The 20,668-nt window shown below is 35.2% G+C and overlaps 1 long non-coding RNA gene across 1 annotated transcript in view; it reads right to left on the bottom strand.

The window, feature by feature from the left end:
- Positions 1-12,914, bottom strand: part of LOC145720355 (uncharacterized) — a 128,970-nt gene extending 116,056 nt beyond the window's left edge. The window contains exon 1 of the long non-coding RNA XR_014143272.1: positions 12,896-12,914. This is a non-coding gene — a long non-coding RNA (uncharacterized LOC145720355). The remainder of the gene's footprint in view (positions 1-12,895) is intronic.
- Between the last annotated feature and the right edge of the window lie 7,754 nt (positions 12,915-20,668).

Here is a 20,668-nt window from a genome sequence, read left to right as displayed (position 1 = left end):
CTAATCTAGATTCAGCAACCACCAATGAATGTGAGTGAGCTTCAGATAGTTATTTCAAATCTCTAGATTTCTATTTCCTGAATCTGTAATATTGCAAAATAATACTTACCTTGCTGACTACTGTCAAGTTTCCAGGTAATGTATACAGAGTGTAGCATGAAAGCAGTGTTAATAAATGGCTGCTCTAAAAAATAGGACTGATGAGTACAGATACTACTTCAAAAGGCAGTTATTAAATATTGCTACTACTACCTAACAATCATTTACATTTCTGAAGACACGTTCTGAAAATACATTATAAGAACATTGAAGAAGATGAAAAACTTAAGCTGTATGTATGGTTATGTGTGTGATACACACACACACATAAACAAACACACTTTTATTCCTTAGAGTAAAACAAAAACATGTTTTCCAAAGAAATATTTGGAAATTTAGAAGACTCCTCAGATGTGAATCACCATACTCCATTAACTCTACATATTTATTAAGTAAGGTTAAAAAGATAGGATATATGAAAATCATGTTTCCACAACCTTTCTACCACCTACAGCTACTTTGTGTGGCTTTGGGCAATTTATAGCCAAGTTTCCACCTATTATATAATATGAGATAATAGAACTAGATATTCTTTAAACTATATTCAAACCCAAAACTTCTATCCTGACTGTATTACTATTTCTAATTAAATAATATTAAATTAGCACAATTTTGTCTATTAATTCCATCTCACAAAATTAACACTCTGTGGGATGATAAATTAATCAATGCCAACCACATTCATAGTGCTTATTATTGTAGAAATGTAATGAATCACATTGGCTGGCTTTTTCGGGTTAGTTGTTACAGGATTAATACTGTGCTGGACAGTTCTGAGTTTTGTTCTTAATTTTGCATTGCACAAGCTCAAAATTATCAATTCAGCCAAAAGAAATTCCAATTTCCTGGGATTAGATGCACTCTCTAAAATTTAAACTCTGTGATGATTCTCTTTTCTGCAGCAGCAATTTACCTCTATGGCAGAATTGTCAACAGCATGAAAACAATCTTGAATAAAATCAACTCTCTCTGTACCCCATGTCCTCCTATAATTGCCACCCCTCTTCCCTCTTCATTTGTCCTAGGATTGCTTCTCTGTGTTTATATTATTTGGCCACTCAACAATATTTGACACTTCTGGCTATCCTTTCTTTCTTGAAGCTTTGTTTGTTTTGTTTTGTTTTTCCCTCCGGATATCCAAGATACCTTTCCTAGTTCTCTTCCTTCTTTACTGGCTATCATTTCTCAGTCTCCTATTCTGACTTCTCTGCTTCTGCTAGACTTCTCACTGTTCACAGATAAGACCTAGAACCTGTTTCTCCAAGTCTTCCTTGACAATTTCATTTAGCCCATGGCTTTAAGTATACTGATGCACCTTTGACCCCTAAATGTATGCATTCAGACTTGAGGTCTTACTTGAACTGCGACTCATATGCTGAACTATCTATTTGATATATCTATTTGGGATTCTAATAGGCATCTCAAAATTAACATGTCTAAAGAAGAACCGCGTTCATCATCCCCCAGTGACTCTGATGAACTTAACATTTTATAATCTTTGCTGTTCTCACCCAAGCCACTCATCTTTCATCTAGATTTTTGAAAAAAAACTTATAATCGATCTCTCTGCTTCCACTCTTGCCCCCTTCCAATCCATTTTCAACAGAGCAAACAGAAGGATTTTGTCTCAAAACGTAAATCAGATTTTATTGTACCTCTGCTTGAAACCAAACAAAAGCTTCCCTTTCCACTTAGAATATAACATATGTATATACAATACACCTCAAGATCTACCCCTGCCAACTTCTGACCACATCCACCACCACTCTGCCCCTTAACTCAGTACACTCTAACTATACTGACCTTCTTTCTGTTCTTCATATATATCAACTTCATTCAAATCTCAGGCCCTTATCCTAGGATATTTAAATGGCTGACTCCTCAAAATTCAGGAGTCAGCTTAAATGTTATCTCCTCAGGGAGGCCTTTCCTGCCCACTTAATCTCTAGCACACTATCCTGTTTGATATTCAAGCTATTGTACTGATTATTTTGGAAGGCAGCTATGCTCACCCCTGTACCACCAACGCTGCACTGTACTGATTATTTTGTATTTATCTATTTGTTTATTGTCTTCTTTTCCCCACTAAATATAGTCTTTAGAAAGAACCTTTTCTATCTTACTCAATTTTTTATACCTAATGCTTAAAGCAGTGTTTCCTGATAGGAGACTCTTCAATAAATGTTGAAGGAACAAAGTGTAAATATATGTAATTGTAGCTATTCACAATATGCATGAAAATGGTATCAAATATTAGAGTAGAGCTTGGAGACCATAAAATGGTAGCTTGGCTTAGGCTAAGAGGAGATTTATGTAATTTAGTAATAACCAGAAATCAGTAATTTCTAGTACCTATGAACACCATAGAAGTTATGAATTTTGTGTCTTTAGAACTTGTATATATTTTTTGACTAGTATCTTTCCCAAACCAAAACAATTCTAAAATGTAGATAGCCACTTAAAGCAATAGGCATTAAGACAAACAGTGTCCAAAGGCCAATAATTGTTGGCCTGTTAATATTGGCACATAACTGTGACTTTTAAGTTAAGTCTATGCCTCTAACTTAATTTGAATAGGAAGAACTAAATAAGACAAGTCTACACTCATTTCTGCACAGATTACACTAATAAGCTCAGCTTTGGAGAGCTCTAGGTGCAGGACTAACAGTTCCATTATTTCAGAGGTATATATGGACACAACACAAATCCTGGAGTTTGGGATTAGGCCATATTTCCTAGGCCAATAGTCAATTTTTCTATTGTTTTTTTTTTTAATCTAGAATTGAATCTAATAATTTATACCATTGCAGGTATATTTTTAAGAATTATTGATATTGGGGCGCCTGGGTGGCTCAGTTGGTTAAGAATTATTGGTATTGTAGGTCACTATTTCCTTAGGAATATTCTAAAGAGTTACTACAGTTAACCCTCGGTATTGGAAACCATATGTGTTCAATCCTGAGTGTCTTTAATAAGCACGGACAAACCCCTTCCCTGCTGTGTAATTCATAGCCACACTAGGCAAAGGAAAACACAGGCAGGAAAAGGTTATTCTTTATGACCTGAATCTTCTAAGTACTTGCTTGAGTGGCAGTCATCAGACAGAGGTTGCATCCCAGAAGATTCAGGGACATTTGCTTATTTGTAGATTCTCATCTCTATGGATAGCTCACTGTTAGACCACCATTTCACTAAGTGTAATAGGGCATAGACGCCTATCTTTTATTTTCATAGAGAAATTCTTTCTCTCCTTGTTTTTTCCTCATCAACAGAAACTACTAATGACAGAGTTCTTGAACAAGTCTAACCTCATTTATCACTATATGTGCTTGCATTTGATTTATTTAATTATTTTCCATTTTGCTAATTGTGATTATCCATAGTACCACAATTTATCATATTTCTCTACTTTTTAAAAGACTCATTTATAGTTCTTGTTCTTTCATGGCTTCTTATTAATATTCATAATTGCAGTTGCTTTAGAGGACCTTTCATATCTCCTTCTCCTTCTCAAAGTATAGCAGTATTTATCTTTAGTATCCCTAATAATTTTTCTCTAATTTTGCTATTTCATGTTGTCTTCATAAATATATTTTAATCCAGGCTTTTCTACAAGGGAAATTTGAACTTGTCATTGATTTTCTGTTAAGACAATAATGACATAAATGTTACCTTGTAGAAAAGTAAAAGCAGATAACTTGAATGTTTTACTTAACAATTAATAAAATGCACTGGATTCAATTCAATTATTTGAATTAAAAATGACCCTAAATAAATACATAAATAACAATTAAATTCTGCAAAAGAAACCTAGATTTTCCAGAACTCAGCATGCAAGGTTTGTAACTTACCATTTGTTAGCTTTTACCCATATCTATATTCAAGAAACACAGAGAGTTAACCCACAAGATTTAGGATGCTATTTTAAGTGGTGATAAAAATTAAAGATGAGTTTCTATATTAAATATGTAGTATCTTTTAGATGTGGAAAAGATATAGAGCAATTTCAGGAAGATGCAATGTACATTAAGAATTCAGCAGAAGTTTCTTCTAGTTAGGAAAATCATGGAAGACTTAGGAAGAGGTATCATTTGAGTTGGAACTTAAATAAGACTTATAATATTTGCTATAATAACTAACACTTGTACCCCAATAAAGCATACAAGCAGAAAAATATAGGACGTGTTTTGAGGATAGCAATATAGTAGGACTAGAGAAAAATGTCTGTAGGGTATGATATACAATCAAGCCTAAGTATAAGTTGGGCTTCCATTGCAGAGAAACTGAAATGAAAATTTAGCCCTAGTATGCAATAGAAAAGCACTCAACAATTTAAGTTTGAGAGAAATCTGATTGCCTGTATTTCCTCTATAATAGCAAAACTAATCTTATAATGGAAGGCACTCCTGCTATAAGACTATTACAATAGAGTAAGTCAAGCTTGAACTAAGGTGGCAGGAGCGGAAATAGAAGTCAACTTGATTTAATGCTAACTCTAGGAGATAGAATAAATATATTGGTAACTAATGAAATTAAAACAAGGCTTAAGCCAAAGCAAGTCCAAGATTCTGCACCCAAGTAACTAAAAAAATATAAATGATGATATCAAAAACTTACTGTGAGGTTACTAAATTTCAAGTGTCCCAAATGTATTCATTCATCTAATCCTCAGACCATTCCTATGAAGCTAAGGAACCAGACCACCATTAACAGAAATTAGAAATTTTGATGGAGCAATAGGTTTGGAATGAATGATAATGAGTTCCATTTAATTTTGTGGTTTTAGATACAGTTTTAGTCAAGACAAAGTAAGCGATGCTGTGGAAAGTTATCTCCTATATTTTAGAAATCAAATACAATAAAGGCTTATTTTTCACACTCATTAAATGTCCCACACAGATGGTCTAGAGACTATGCTTATACAGTTCTAGGCTGATGAAGCTTCTGCCATCTCAACTAGCATTTTCAACACACTTCCTCTGACAGTTTCACAGAAAGAGAAAATGTGAATAGAATAGGCACATACATTTTACTGCATCAGCCCAGACAGGACTGACATAATTTCCACTCACAGTTCTTTGTACAGAACCAATCACATGGCTTAAACATAATTGCAAGGGAGGCTAGGATATGCAGGGGAACACGTGGACTACTTGGTGAGCATTACTATCTCTGCCACAGGCACCATCTGCTCATTTAAAAGACATAGTAGTATAATAGAAATGGGATCCAGAACTAAGTATAGAGTTCCAAACTAATTTTTCCAGTCATGTGCTAAATTATTTATAGGTCTTAGATTCCACTATTTTTTAATTGTACTTTTGTCTTCTACCATGTGATTACATTTGCTGAAAATTCCTTCCCTTCCTTGTCCTCATAGTTAAACCCTATTCATTCTTCAAAATACAATTCAATATATTCAAGAAACAGTGCTGTGGTAATTAGTTATCTATACTGAAGGGGAAACAGCCATCTGAAATATAAATAGATTCTGGGTAAAATTAAGAGTGAACGTAATTTGCGGCACCTGGGTGGCTGAGTCAGTTGATCGTCTGCCTTGGGTCCCGGGATGGAGCCGCCCGTCGGGCTTCCTGCTCAGTGAGGAGTCTGCTTCTTCCTCTTCCTCTCCCTCTGCTCCTCCTCCCCCCCATCCCCCTCCACCCCCCCCACTCCTGGCTCATGCTCTCTCTCTCAAATAAATAAATAAAACCTTAAAAAAAAAAGAGTGAACATAATTTAAAAAGACATAAAATATTGGAAGAAAACATAACTTAATATTTTGAGTCCATAAGAGGAATAGTCTCAAAAAGAGATCAATTGATCCAATGACATAAACATAAAATTTCTAGATATAAAATATATTGGAAGATTTAAAAAAGCAAGGAAAAACACTTGCAAAAAAAGCATATATTAAAAATATTTTGTCTCCGCCCAACTACGAAGAACAAACCAATTCATAAAATATAGATAACCACAAGAAAACTTCAGAAATACAAAATTTCTAATTATTAAAGAAATATTTTTTAATTATTAAAAAAATCTTAAAATTCACATAGCAATGAGGTTTATTTTACATTTCCAAAACTGACACTCAGAATTCTAAACATAATGAATGAAAACTCAGACACTTTTTATGAGTATCATTACTAAAGAATGTTTCTGGAAAGTATTTATTAAGTTCATTAATTCATTCCACAAATATTTGTCCACCTTTTCTGTACTTGGTGCTATTATAGGGATCTGAGATACATCAATTGAAATAATAATAATAATAGTAATAAAAGAAAAAATCTTTGCCTTCATGAAACTTGCACTCTAGTTGATATCTTAGTTTGGGTTTTCTCAAAAGCGTATCCTGAATTTGAATTCAAATAATTTATTTAGGAGTTGGAGTTTTGGAAAGTATAATAGTAGGCAACTGAATTAGGGATATAAAGGCAACCAATCAATGATATATTGTTATGTCAATTACCATGGTGAGAGATTGCCACTTAGTATTGTACAGAAACTCTGGGAAATAAAAATTAAGCACAGCCTTGGGAATTATGCACAAAAGGCCTGAGAGAGCTGTCATAGTTGTGGAGTAACTCATGTGAGTTGGTTGAGAGCTGCTTTTGGTGAGTTAATTTCTCCACACATTCAGTCTGCCACACATAGAACAATCTTCTACAAATCCAGAGGGAAGTTATCAAGCCAAAAGATGCAGAAACTGGCACTTGTGTATGAGCAGTAATACAGTAAAAGGTCTACTAAGTGTAGGTAGGGCATTGGAAGTTATGCTAAACTAAGAAAGACAATAAAGAACAAACATTTAAAAAAAGTGAGTTACAAGTACATTAGAAGGTGACAAATATTACTGACAAAAACAAAAGAAATGGAATAAGGTAAGAGGGACTGGCATATCCAGGCAGAGGAAAGACCAGATTCCAGTATTAAGTAGGGTGATCAGGGTAGACCCCACTGGGAAGATGAGATATATGTACAGATTTGAAGGAGGAGGAAGAATCAACCAAACAGATATCTGTGCAAGATTGTTAGAGGCAGAAAGGACATCCGAGCAAAGGACCCATTGGATTTTGCCTGGAAAGTTTGAGGAAAAAAAAGGAGGCTAATGTAACTGGAATGACAGCCACAACAGGAAGAGAGGGAATCAATTGGCTTGGAGGGATAGTATGTGAATTGTGTAGGACCCTAGAGACTTGTAAGACCTTTCACTGTAGTTGAAATGGGGGTCCGCAGCAAGGTTTTGAAAAGAGGAAGACATAAAGTATTTTCTCTTTCAAAAGGGTTATTCTAGCATTTTCATTCCTGCTCATGAGGAAGTAACTGGTGTCAGACTTAACCTACTGGAATAAACAAATAAGACACTAGACAAAATAGATGAGGGAACTGTTTTACATATAGTGGAGAACAGACAGCCCAAGACTGTGATGCCTGAGAAAAAGGAAATTCACAAGCTAACATAAAAACACTTAAGAATAGATTTAATGAATGTCAAGCACAGCCTCTACGCTAAAAACCACAAAACTCTGTAAAGAGAAATTAAAAGAGGCTCAAATAAATGGATAAACCATGTTCATGGATTTTAAGACTCAGTATTGTTGAGATATCAATTTCCCCAAATTGATTCATATGTTTTGATATAGTCCCAATCAAAAGCCTAATAAAAATTTGGTAGCAATTTAGAAACTAATTCAAAGTTTATATAGAAATGCAAAGATCTTACATAAACAAAATCACTTTTAAAAAAAGTCCCCAGCTTTATTGAGATAAAATTGATGTATAACACTGCATAAGTTTCAGGCATGCAATATGATGATTTAATATATGTATATGATACAAAATGATCACCACAATAAGGTTAGTTAACACATACATCATCTCACATAGTTAAAATCTGTATGTGTGTGTTGAAAACTTTTAAGATCTACTCTCAGTGACTTTCTAATATACAATACAGTAGTGGTAACTATAATCAACATGATGTGCATTACATCCCAGAACTTATTTATCTTCTAACTGGAAAAACATTTTTAAGAAATAATATATTTGAAGGATTTTCATTGCCTGATTTCAAGAATTTCTAAAAAGGTATTGTAATTATGAAGTATTGATATAAGGACAGAAAATAATTCAATACACCCAAATAGAGAATTCAGAAATAGAACTCACAGAAACTTATTTTTCATCAGAGATGCAATGCAAATACTACTGAGCTATTTACAAAATTAACTATTAATTCAGCCAACAACATGGAAGAATCTTTAAAATAATCATACTAAACACAAGAAAGGGAATGAATTATCATTGCACTTAAATAATATATACAATAAGAAGTCAGAAATATCTGTGGTCTAAATTCTCCTTAATTACAGATCTATATGGCCAAAGATGGCCATGAAGTATTTTATAATGTTCTTTCAGATTAGATTATTCAAATACATTGTTTCTCAACTCTGCATTTATGATGTCATAGAAAGTACTAAAACTGTCTGAAAGAAGGGTAGAGTTATACATTTTTTTGTTGCTTTCTCTCAGCATAACAATACTTGCCAGGCTTCTGCAGTGTCTAAAACTAACTCTGCCTCCTGAATGTCATTTAGGGGATGACTCAAGGGACATCTGCGCTGTTCTGAAGTTCTGGGTGCAAATATAATGGTATTAGAGAGAAAGGTAGGGAAGGACAAGCTAGAGGAGCCCAAAGATTCAGGAGTAAGTGTTGAGTTTCAAAGTTTTTTACTTTCTTGCTGAAGTATATATTATTATTAACTCATTTCACCATAATTCATGTTTGAGATGGAGGTTTTGTTGAAGGCAGAGGAAGGTATAATCTGCTTTGGCTCATGAGCCCAAGATTCCTTGGCATAGTTCTTATCACAAACCTAAAATCCAGATGGACAATGCGACATTTTTATAAAAAGAAATGGATGCTGAAGTTGGAAATAGAAGTCTCTAGTAAAATCTTACTTATTGTGCTCATATTCATGCTTAAAAGGGGCAGTTCTGTTACGAATTAAAACATCCTTCATATCCGTTGTTTCCCATTTGTCCAATATGACCTGAATTGGATTGGAGCCATAGTTGATAATAGATGATTCTAAACTCCAGGGACAAAAGCTAACAAACAGGATCTTTGGTTCCTCCCTGAGGGTTCAAACTGAGCATAGTCTTCACAAAGATCAAGAATTCTCCTCCTACTCTGCCTGGTTTTAATAACTATAGATAGGGATTGGAAGATAAATGGAGACTGTTTCAGGTATATTCTGTGGCTCTTCCTTCTGAGCTCCCAAGTCTCCCACTGAGGATCTTAATTACTTTTAATTACAGCAACTTTAGTCTGTCCACTTTTCCCTATATTTCCCCATTGAAAACCTTTATTATATAAAGCTTTCATAGAGGCCCACATATCCTGAAAATATAGGCAAATATGACTCAGCTCTCTAAAGCTTTAAATTCTTGTAGGGAAAAAACCCTCATATGGAAAGAAATAAGAACCCAGGGCTGCAGCTACCTATAAAATCAGGGAAAGTATGCTAAGTGGGTGTCCTTCAAGGAGTTCGATGGAAACACGAACTGTGAAAACAACAGGGTTTCCTTTAGATTTCCATGTAGTTTTGTTGCTATTTTCAGGCCCACAGGTACGTGCACAGTGCTGCGTCAAGGAGCAGCTGAACCAGAAGGGGTCCGAGGTTTACTGGAGTGTATCAGTAAGGATCATAGCTCCATCAACAGAACTTGGAAATTTCAAGGGCTTATGACTGTCAGTAGCCATGTTGACACTGCTGAAGATTGCAGAGACAAGCTGTTCATCTTCTGATGCTTCTCTCTGTTGTTCAGTGTCCATTACGTCTTGGGAGTACAAGGCCATTGTCATCGGTGAACAACATTCAAAGTGATTTATTGTTTTTCTACCGATATTTAGACTTTGGCTGCTCTGTGTTATTTCCAAAACCACAGGTTCTGTGTGTCCCGGTGTATTCTGATGTTCAAAAGGACCTGAACTGGAAAGGCAGAAAAAGTGGGCAAAGAAGTCCATTGAGCTATAAAAGGCAATTTTAACTTTATGGTAAGGGGCTGCAAAAGTTCATCAAGACCATCCTCTTTTTTTGAAAGAGAACTTAATCTAAAAACTTTATTTCTCACCTAGTAAGACATTCTAAGGACTTTTAATAATCAGAAATCTCATGCTGTCTCTTGTCAGTGTCAAAGCCTCCACCCCCAGCAAACATTAATTAAATTTATACCTGTCCCTCCCCTAATGAAAATGTGATACAAGTCATCATCATCCTCATTCTTTCTGTCTGTTTCTCTCCATTTCTTCCCTTCTTTCTCTCTCTCTCTCTGTATTTCTTTCTCTCTCTCTCTCTCTCTCTCACACACACACACACACACATAGGCAATCCTGCTCAAAAAGCTTATATTTTCTCTTGAATACTGGTCCTATAGCAGTGGCACCAACAGCATTGTTCTAAAAAAAGATACATCTAGAAATATTCATGTGAACATATCTCAATAATCTCCTTTCACTATAAAAAATTAAGATTTTTCTCAGTGTTTACATGTACAACACCCAATTCCCAAAGGCATTGTTCTGGTTTTCCTCAAAAGGTGGCGGCAAACACAATGCTATCATCCCTTCTATTAACTGCTCGACTCTGTCCTGGGCTGACATACTACAGGAGGGTGGGGATGGGGAATGTTGCCTAATCTTGGCCAGTGTGGATCTCATTACAGGGGATCAGGTTGACACTAATGGGGTTGATTCTGCAGCCTATTCATCCTGTCTGCCAATAGTCAGAGTGAGCAGCCAGAGAAGAGCATATCTGAGGGTTTGTGCCAAGACAACTGCAGTAACTGAGGCTTGCTGCTCTCAATGCCTCTGCAGAATGGAGACAGAAGGTAACGTGGACAAGAGGAGGGCAGCAGCAGGGTTTTCAGATTTGCCTGGCAGGAAGGACCAAGAATGTCAGGTGTCGTATTCTATTGTCAACGCTTCTTGTTTTGAAAGAGTTGATTCTCACTCAAGTGTGCCCCTCCGGCTATAAAGGTCGGTTTTCAGGCAAGCCCAGGATTATCACAGAGTCAATAAATAATGTTTTCTGCTATGCTTAGGAAGAATCGTCCCTATATTTGGTGTGCTATAGATAAGAGTGCTTTCATATTTTTTTTTTCTTGGCACAAAATCTGGCAAAGAGGTAGAATTTGTGCCCCAAATGGAAAGTTTCTATATATTTCCCCATGAGCCTTCTTTCGTGCCAGTTGGTGCAGCCACAGCTCATATCCACTGCAGATAACAAGAGCCAATTCTCAGAAGCAAAAAGGAGGTAAAAGTGTGTCCAGAAGCAGTCTCTAAATGTTTAGTCTCAAACTCTCAAAGATGTCACAGAATCATTGGACAGTATGTAGTCCATGATTTATTTTTGTAAGACAAAAAGAAGAGGCTTTTTCCTCAAAATCAGAGAACCAAGATAATAGTGTCTTGATTGGACAATTGGCACTTTAGGTTCAGGTCCTTAGATGTCTCTATATTGTTCCACCTCTCCAACCTTGATGAGAGAGTTAAAACTAGCATGCTGTCATGTGAATATTTCTTCAAATATTAGAAGTGACCATCTTTAATCTTTTTAAAATGTTTACTATCTGCCAAGTACATTACAAAGTACTTCAAAGTTTATTATTTTTGAATTTAATTTTGGATCTAAATATTTGCATATCTTTTTAGTCATTTCCTTGAAACTGCTATACAAATTCATGAGCCCCTACTCTGTTCTTGGTGTCAGTGATTATGACTCTTTCCCTGATATCAAGGGTATCAGTATTATTCAAGGATAAGAGTAAGAAGTTGAGGCAAAGTACCTAACTTCCAGAGACTAGCATTTCGAATGGGAATTTATGCTATACTAATGGTTCAAAATACGTATGTCTATCTGCATTTGAGTATGGAGAGATGATAAATAAGACTGTATTTGTAATCCCTGCACTTGAGGTGAGAGGGAACGAACATAGTCAATGAAAGTTTAATAATGTGCCTAGACCCTTTCTTATACAATTTAATTTTTTTAATTATATACACTTAAATATTTTATTAATGTAACAATTCTTAACTCTCAAAATATTTTTAGTTAGATGATTTCTTATTTCTGTCAAAAAACACATCATGTAAGTAGGACAAGAATAACTATTTTACTGTTTTAGAAGGAGAAATAATCAAATAGAAATTACACGTTCAGAAATACATTTAGAAATAGCCCACAGTACTTATTCCTTTTCTAATACTATAATCTCTTCATCATGTCTTCTTCTTCCACTGCGTCCTTATTATAACATGTCACTCATTACCCTGCCTGGTCTTCACTGAAGAACCTCACCAGGCAATTCAAGAATATATGAATGTGTGGCTAGAATGAGATCACTATTAAAAGTGAGGATTTGTTTTGTTTCGTTTTTTTAACCAAAGAGTTGAAATTTGTGCCTTTGGGATCAACATCAGAAGGCCACTTAACCCTTTCTTCCCATAACTCTAAGGACTCTTCTAGAAACTGAAATATAGCCCAAAATATGCCTTAGACATTTTAATTAGCCAGTGATTCAGTCCTACTTGTTAGTCACAATCCAGTCTGGATGTAGAGGTCACACAGCTATGATAACAGAGAATTAAATATAAATAAGTGCTAACCAGGTATTAGAGAAATGAAACGTTAAAAAGAAACACTGAGGTATCCGGAAGCAGTAACTGCAGGAAGCAGATGCTAACCCAGGGCCTGGAGAACAAAAGGACAAAGTTGAAATTACTAACCTTTAGAATCTTGGAGAAGGGGTCCAGTGGGACTGTGACTCGAATCTCTGCAAAGGGAACAAAATTCAGATATTATTGGAGTATCAGAGGAAGGACCCTAAGGAATTGGGATTCAGAGCTCTGAGGAGGATGTCTCTAATGAGACTGGTTTTGCTATTGCTGGAAAAACTGTAACTTGGAATTGGCTGCTTCAATTGTGACAAACTTCTGCCTTTAGGTGAAGAAATGTTGCATAGTATCAAAAAATTTCTTCCTCCACTTCCAACCTTCTAGTCTCCCTGTGGCACCCCCTACTGGCAGAACCTAACAGGAACCAGCAGGTAAGGGAGAAACCATCGCGTCCAAGGTTTCAGTACCAGCTTCACACAGCAGAGTAAGAAAGGGTGGTTTTGAAGCTGAGACCAGTTTGATAATTATCACACATAAAGAGAACATAAAGAAATAAAAAAGATCTTCTGACAGTTTATTTTACCAGTATTTATTCTCCCAATTTCATAGAGGGAGGCTCAAATCTGAAGTTGTATGTTTATGAACACAAAATACTTATTAATGAGTTTCAAGTAGTTCTCAAACCTGATAAAACATTATTAACCCCTGAAGCAGGTTTTTTTTTTTTTTTTTAATGCCAGGGCCCACTCTGGAAAAATTAAATCAGAATTTTTAGCAGTGAGACCTAGATATTATTTTGTTTTGTTTTGTTTTTTAACTTACAAGGTTATTTTCATGTTCAACTAAAGTTACAAATCATTGGTAATAGTAGATCAAAAGAATAAATATAAATTAGCAACAAAAATAAGACCTTAAAAATAAGTAGCAAATAATTCTATCTCTACAATAAAGAATTCAAAGTATACAAGATATTATTTTTTTATCCAACAAATTGGCAGCATCTTTTTAATGTAATCTTGTTTTATTTGATGAGTGTTTGAAAAATAGATACCTTCATCCATAAAATTAAAAGTTAAAATAATATTTATGAAAGAAATTTAGTTGTTTGCTTCAGAAAACTTAAACTTTTATACCATCTGGTCCAGGGAGTCTACTTCTAAGAATTCATTCATTTTTTTTTAAGATTTCATTTATTTATTTGACAGAGAGAGACACAGTGAAAGAGGGAACACAAGCAGGGGGAGTAGGAGAGGGAGAAGCAGGCTCCCCGCCGAGCAGGGAGACTGACGTGGGGCTCGATCCCAGGACCCTGGGATCATGACCTGAGCCGAATGCAGATGCTTAACGACTAAGCCACCCAGGCGCCCCTAAGAATTCATTCTAAGAATATCCATTCATTTATTTACAAAATACTATTGAAAGACTATTATGTGCTTGATACTATTAGAAGAAAGAGGAACAGGCAGGAGACAAAAAAGATGATGTCACTAAATAATATGGAATTTGTATTCAAGAAGGCAGAGGCATAAAAAATACATAATCATATATAAAATCAGATAATATAGTACTTTAATGAAAATCAGTTCAAATAATGGGTGCAGAATGAAATAACTTTAGCTAGGATGGTCAGGGATGGTCTCTGAGGAGCTGGTGTTTACAGAGTCAAATCTAAACAAATCTGTTATAGTTGAAATACAGGAAGAAATTCAGTGTAGCCAAAAATCAACAAAAGGCAAACAAGGTAAGAAAGAAAGTTAAAGTTACTCAGGAACCAGTTCAAGTAAAGCCTCAAAGACCACCATAAGGAATTCAAACTTTAAGTCCAATGAGAAGTCATTTAGAGAGTTTTAAGGGTAAAGTGACACAATCTAATTTTGATTTTAAAATGTCACTCTCAATGCTATGGTAGGGAGGAAGGAGGTGGTAAATACAGAATTAGGGTAACTGGTAAGAAAAATATTAAAGTTATCTAGGTACAGGGTGCCTGGTTGGCTCAGTCGGTAAGACATGTAACTTTTGCTCTCAAGGTTGTGAGTTTGAGCCCCACATGGGGTGCAGAAATTACTAAAAAAATAAACTTAAAAAGAAGAAAGTTATCCAGGTGAGAGATGAGACTGGTTCTATCTAAGTAGTAGTTGTGGATAAATATGGAACATATATTTGAGGTAAAGAATTGGATAATGAATAAGTAAAAAGGAAAAATACCTATTTTTTTCTTTACTAAGATGAGATCCTGAGGCAAAAAAAAAAAAAAAAATCTTTGGATGAAGAATTTTTAAATGCTTATTGTAGATTTTGTTTTAGAGCATATGCCAACATGATGGGTAGGTTAAAAAAATCTGTCAATGAAGGGAGCAGATTATAAGCATATAGCTGGGAATCCTTAGCAAATAATGCTGATCAGGGATACTGACAAATGTCTTCACAAGATCACACTGGAAAATTTTTGTGTAATGGAAAACTTTGAAAATAATATGATAAAGATTAGTGACGGACTATAGTATAGGTAAAAATAGAATCAGATTGACTTCTGATCTGTAGCTATCATCACTTTTTCTCTGATTAGGTAAAGTTACAGTGGAATAACAAGCTTGCGTGGCTCTGAAGCCACATATATGGGTGTGACTAAGAAAAAAAATCTATGTGGCTTATTAATGGTTCATTCACGATCATCTAAAGACTACTTAAACAATAAAAAACAGAGACATCCTTGATTTACAGGAAAAGTTTTCTGTAAACACAACAACTATACTCCATGTGCTAATGCATCTGAGTTAGAAGGATTTTCATTCCTTCTGGCACATCTTGGTTGAAGTTATGATCAGTTAATTAATTAGCAGTTAATGTCAGACTATTTCAGACTTTAAGCATAAAATATGGGCCCTTCTATTTGTTCATATTTAGATCTAATTATTCTATTCTGCCTTCCTCTATGATCCTTTATTTGGAATTTTTGCTAAACAAAAGATTTTAGATGCAAGGGATTCACTGTGTAAGTGCCAGTGTATATTTCCTGACACAAAGCATTAGACAATGGAGTTCTCATATATGTTTTTGGTTTTTGGGTAGTTGTTTTGTTTCATTTTGTTTTAGCAGCTTAAAACAATGCAAATTTATTATCTCACCTTTCTTTTAAGTCAGAAGTCTGGTTTGGCTTGGCTGGTTTCTCTGTTCCAGGTTTATAAGACTGAAATCAAGGTGTGGGCCAACTTGGCTCCTTGGAAGCCTCTGGGAAGAATCTGCTTCCAAGCTTACTTGGGTTGTTGGTAGGATCCATTTCCTTGTGACTTTTTCTTCACTGGCTGTCAGCTGGAAGTCAATCTTTGTTCTTAGAGGCTGTCTACATTCCTTCTAATGCTTTCCATGCTGTCCCTCTTCAGCAATCGATTGAATTCCTCTCATGCTTCAAAGCTCTCTGATTTCCCTTTCTGACACATCTCTTACTTTTTTTTTTTTTTTTTTTTGCCTTTCCATTCTGCTTTCAACTATTCATGTGATTACATTGGGCCCACCCAGATAATTCAGGTTACTCTCCCTATTATAAGGTCAGTTGATTTTGTTTTTTAATAATAGTACTGTAATTCACCTTTTTTATTTTAAAATGCACACCTGACCTCAAAAGTAAATTACTTACCAATTTGAAACCAATCTAGTTGAAGCACATTCAGTGACTTCTCAATTACACATTTTTAATGATTTTCTTTCAGCACATGCCAGTAGTTAGTAACATTTACTCACATCTTGATACTCCTATCTGCTTTTATTTTTATTAAACCATTCATGTGAGATCATTATTAATTATTCTTAATATGTGTGTCACAACATAATAACAAATATTGTTAAATTCCAGTATAGAGCTCTTCATCAATGAAAGCTATTACACATATAAATCTTATCCTTCCTATGGTTGGTAGTTGTGGAGGTAGAAATAAGTTTGCATACTCTTCCAACATTAGCCAGAAACCATTTGTGGTAAAATACTTTGTATAAGTCTTATTTCAGTCCAAGTTGGCACTACCTATTCCCTGATTAAAACACTGATATAGACTTCCAGGGTCCCAGATGAAATTTCCTTCCTCTAAGCACTAAGACTTCCAAAGAAAACAAGGAGAATATATACCTCCTGCATAGAAGCAACCTTCAAAATTAATAAGGAATTAATGACATCTAGCTAGTAATAGAAATAATGAGTAAAGAAATAAGCACGACACATTGGAATCAATTCAGGATTTAAAAGAGAATATTTTTTCAGATAGTTTTTATTCCCCATTTTCCCTAAGCTGCCCTAAATCTATCTTATTCTCAGAGAAGACAAGGGGAAACAAGAAAAGTGAGAAGGAAAGAGATAAAGTAAGAGAAAGTTTCCTATTTACTTGATATGTTTTAGATAACACAGAAACCAGAAAGATAAGACAAATTTGTCCTTTTTGAAAATTGTTCTATTTTAGGAACTCATATACATTATTGGTGGGAATGTAGAATGGTGCAGCCACTATGAAAAACAGTATGGATATTTCCTCAAAAAAATAAATAAATAAAAATAGAACCACCATATATCCAACAATTCCACTTCTGGGCATTTATCCAAAGAAAATAAAAACACCAATTTGAAGAGATATAAACATCCCTATTTTATTGTAGCATTATTTACAATAGCCAAAATATGGAAGCAACCCAAGTGTCTATTGATATATGAATGGATAAAGAAGATGTGGTATATTGGGATGCCTGGGTGGTTCAGTCAGTTAAGTGTCTGCCTTCAGCTCCGGTCAAGATCCCAAGGTCCTGGGATTGAGTCCTGCATCAGCACGGAGCCTGCTGCTCCCCCTGCTTGTGCAGGCTCTCTCTCTCTCTCTCTGACAAATAATAAAATCTTAAAAAAAAGATGTGGTATATATAAAATGAAATATTACTCAGCCACAAAAAACAATGAAATCTTGCCATTTGAGACAACACAGAGGGACCTAGAGGGTATATGTTAAGTGAAATAAATAAGACCGAGAAAGACAAACACCATATTGATACCACATGATTATGTGGAATCTAAAAAACAAAACAAACAACAAACAAAACAAAACAGAAACAGACTCATAGATAGAAAAACAACTGGTTGGTTACCAAAGTGGGGAGGGGTTGGAAGCAGGCCAAATAGGTGAAAGGGATGGAGAGGTACAAACTTTCTTTTATAAAGTAAATAAGTCATGGGGATGTAATGTACAGCATAGGGAATACAGTCACTAACACTATAATACCTTCATATGGTTACAGATAGTAACTGGACTTATCATGGGAATCATTTTGTAATATGTAAAAATATCGAGTAACTGTAATGTACACCTGAAACTAATAAGATATTGTATGTCAGTTATACTTCAATTACAAAAATTGTTCTAGGGCGCCTGGTGGCTCAGTTGGTTAAGCGACTGCCTTCTGCTCAGGTCATGATCCTGGAGTCCCTGGATCAAGTCCCGCATCGGGCTCCCTGCTCGGCAGGGAGTCTGCTTCTCCCTCTGACCCTTCCCCCTCTCGTGTGCTCTCTCTCTCATTCTCTTTCTCAAATAAATAAATTTAAAAAAAATTGTTCTATTTAAAATTATTCTCTTTGTTTTTCACATGAGATTTTTAAAACATGACAATAACGTCATTAATTAATTTGAGGGATCATGCATTTTACTTTAGGTATCATATTTCCTTTAACTTAAAAACTATCTTTCTAAATAATGAAAGCACTTGCAACTACAAGTTGTAAAAGAGAAAGAAAGAAAAAGTGACCTCACTATATAAATAGAACTATCAATTTCCTTGTATTAGCCCTACTTCTCTATCACATATCAGATATATGATAGTTTCCCTAGAGATACTTTTTCACATTCTTCCATGAAGAATGAAAATTCTATATCAATTGATTCAGAAAGAGAATATGTTATTCTCTTCATTATCAAAAACATTGAGCAATTATCATTCATGTATATGCACATGCTATATACAATAAATCTCTGACCAATAGCTCAGCCCCACAGTTCTGTAATAGTAATTCTTATCAATCATTGCATAGCTCCCTAAAAATTCTGGATTCACCACAGGATTATAAAAACACTATCACAGTTCTCTTAATGTAGTGTTAAAAAGTTCTTGATATCTAAAATACTTAGAGAATGCAGAAGAAACTGCTTTTGGTATTTCAGAGCTAATTTCACCAATTCACAAATAGAATAAAACAGAATGACTGGGAAAAGAAAGACCTGGAAAACAATTCTTCCTTAACTAAGCTTCCAACTTTTGATATTTAAAAAAAAAAGAAGAAGAAAGAAAGAAAGAAACAATGTAAGTAATGCAAGTAAAATATTTATTTTATTCATTCACTTGCTGAACAAAGTCAATAGTGACTACTGAGCTTTTTTCTGTGCACAATGTTATGGAAAACACAAGTAGAAGAAACGTCCTGTTCTCACAGTTTAAAATCTGGCTGAAGAATCAGAACACTGGAACATAAATGAATCAACTGGAAAACAAAACAACAGACACCATAAAAAAATACACATAAATGTGTAAGAAATATCAGATAAAGTGTGGTTATTGCAGACTAAAATTCAAGTTAAAGTGATTTTGGCAGAGGCAAATATAAGATTTATTCATTCATATAACCTACTTCATTAAGTACAATTTTGATGGTAGTAGGGCTTTTGCTAATCTCAGATAATACCAAACTGAATAGAAAGCAATCTCTACCTTATATATGTAAACTAATTTTTAGGCCATTTTGTTGTGTGCTATATTCAAGTATGAACCAGAGATTAGAGAAGTTTAGAAAAAGAACTACTTAGTTATATCAGGAGATGGCAAAGAACGTATCACATAAAAAGTGATGTTCATGCCACTGTAAACGATGGTTAATGGAGCATCCTTAGCAGATGAAACCACGAGTCAACAAACACACATAAAATATTGGTAATTCCCCCATGGTAGTTTCCTAGGGAAAATGTGCAGAAGTGTTACAAATGCTACAAAGATAAGTAAGATTTGGTCATGAATCCCTGCTTTTTTAAAATATTTTATTTATTTATTTGACAGAGAGAGAAGGACACAAGCAGGGAGCAACAGAGGGAGAGGGAGAAGCAGGCTCCCCGCTGAGCAGGGAGCCCGATGTGGGGCTCAATCCCAGGACCTCGGGATCATGACCCGAGCCAAAGGCAGATGCTTAACCGACTGAACCACCCATGCACCCCAAGTCATGAATCCCTTTTATTTGATATTAAGAAATTTCTCATTTGTCGTATGACCTTTGTGGAATCACTGAAGGATTTTAAGACCAGATTGGTAGGATTCACAATTTAAAAGACCAGGCTAGTGGCACTGCAGAAAATAGACTAGATTAAGGAAAGAAGGAAAAAGAGTTAGAAAGTGTGCTAGACACCTCTTATGAAACAATTCAGATCTACTCAGGCTCAGCTATCTCTGTGTGGCTCTGTCAGACCTCAGATGTTTGCAATCTGACAGCACTTCCTCAGATGGCCTCGATGGTTGTATGACTTGTGTCTCTAGTCTTGAGTCTTCCCTGTTGACCTTTGTGGTCCCACTTGACATTCACATGTGTGTGACCCAAAAGTGTGAGCCCATAAAAGTCCTGGGACAAATCTTTGACTATCAGGATATGAGAACGGATTGATAAATTCTTCCAACATTTCCTAACCTCTCACCTTTCCAGTCCTTAAACATAGGCTATAGGATCGCAGAGGATAGGTTCTTGGTGTCTAACAGTCACACCTAGAGACACCCACCTAGATATTGTGTTCACTGATTCATTCTCTTTCCTTCCCTACTTTATTTCTCCTCACTCCCACTCCTTGTATTCCATAAAAGACATTTACTAGGGAATTTGTTTTA

Source organism: Leptonychotes weddellii, chromosome 2 (genome assembly GCF_054177405.1).
Source record: "Leptonychotes weddellii isolate Sample4059 chromosome 2, ASM5417740v2, whole genome shotgun sequence".
Taxonomy (NCBI): Eukaryota; Metazoa; Chordata; class Mammalia; order Carnivora; family Phocidae; genus Leptonychotes; species Leptonychotes weddellii.
This window is presented reverse-complemented; position numbering and strand designations above follow the sequence as displayed.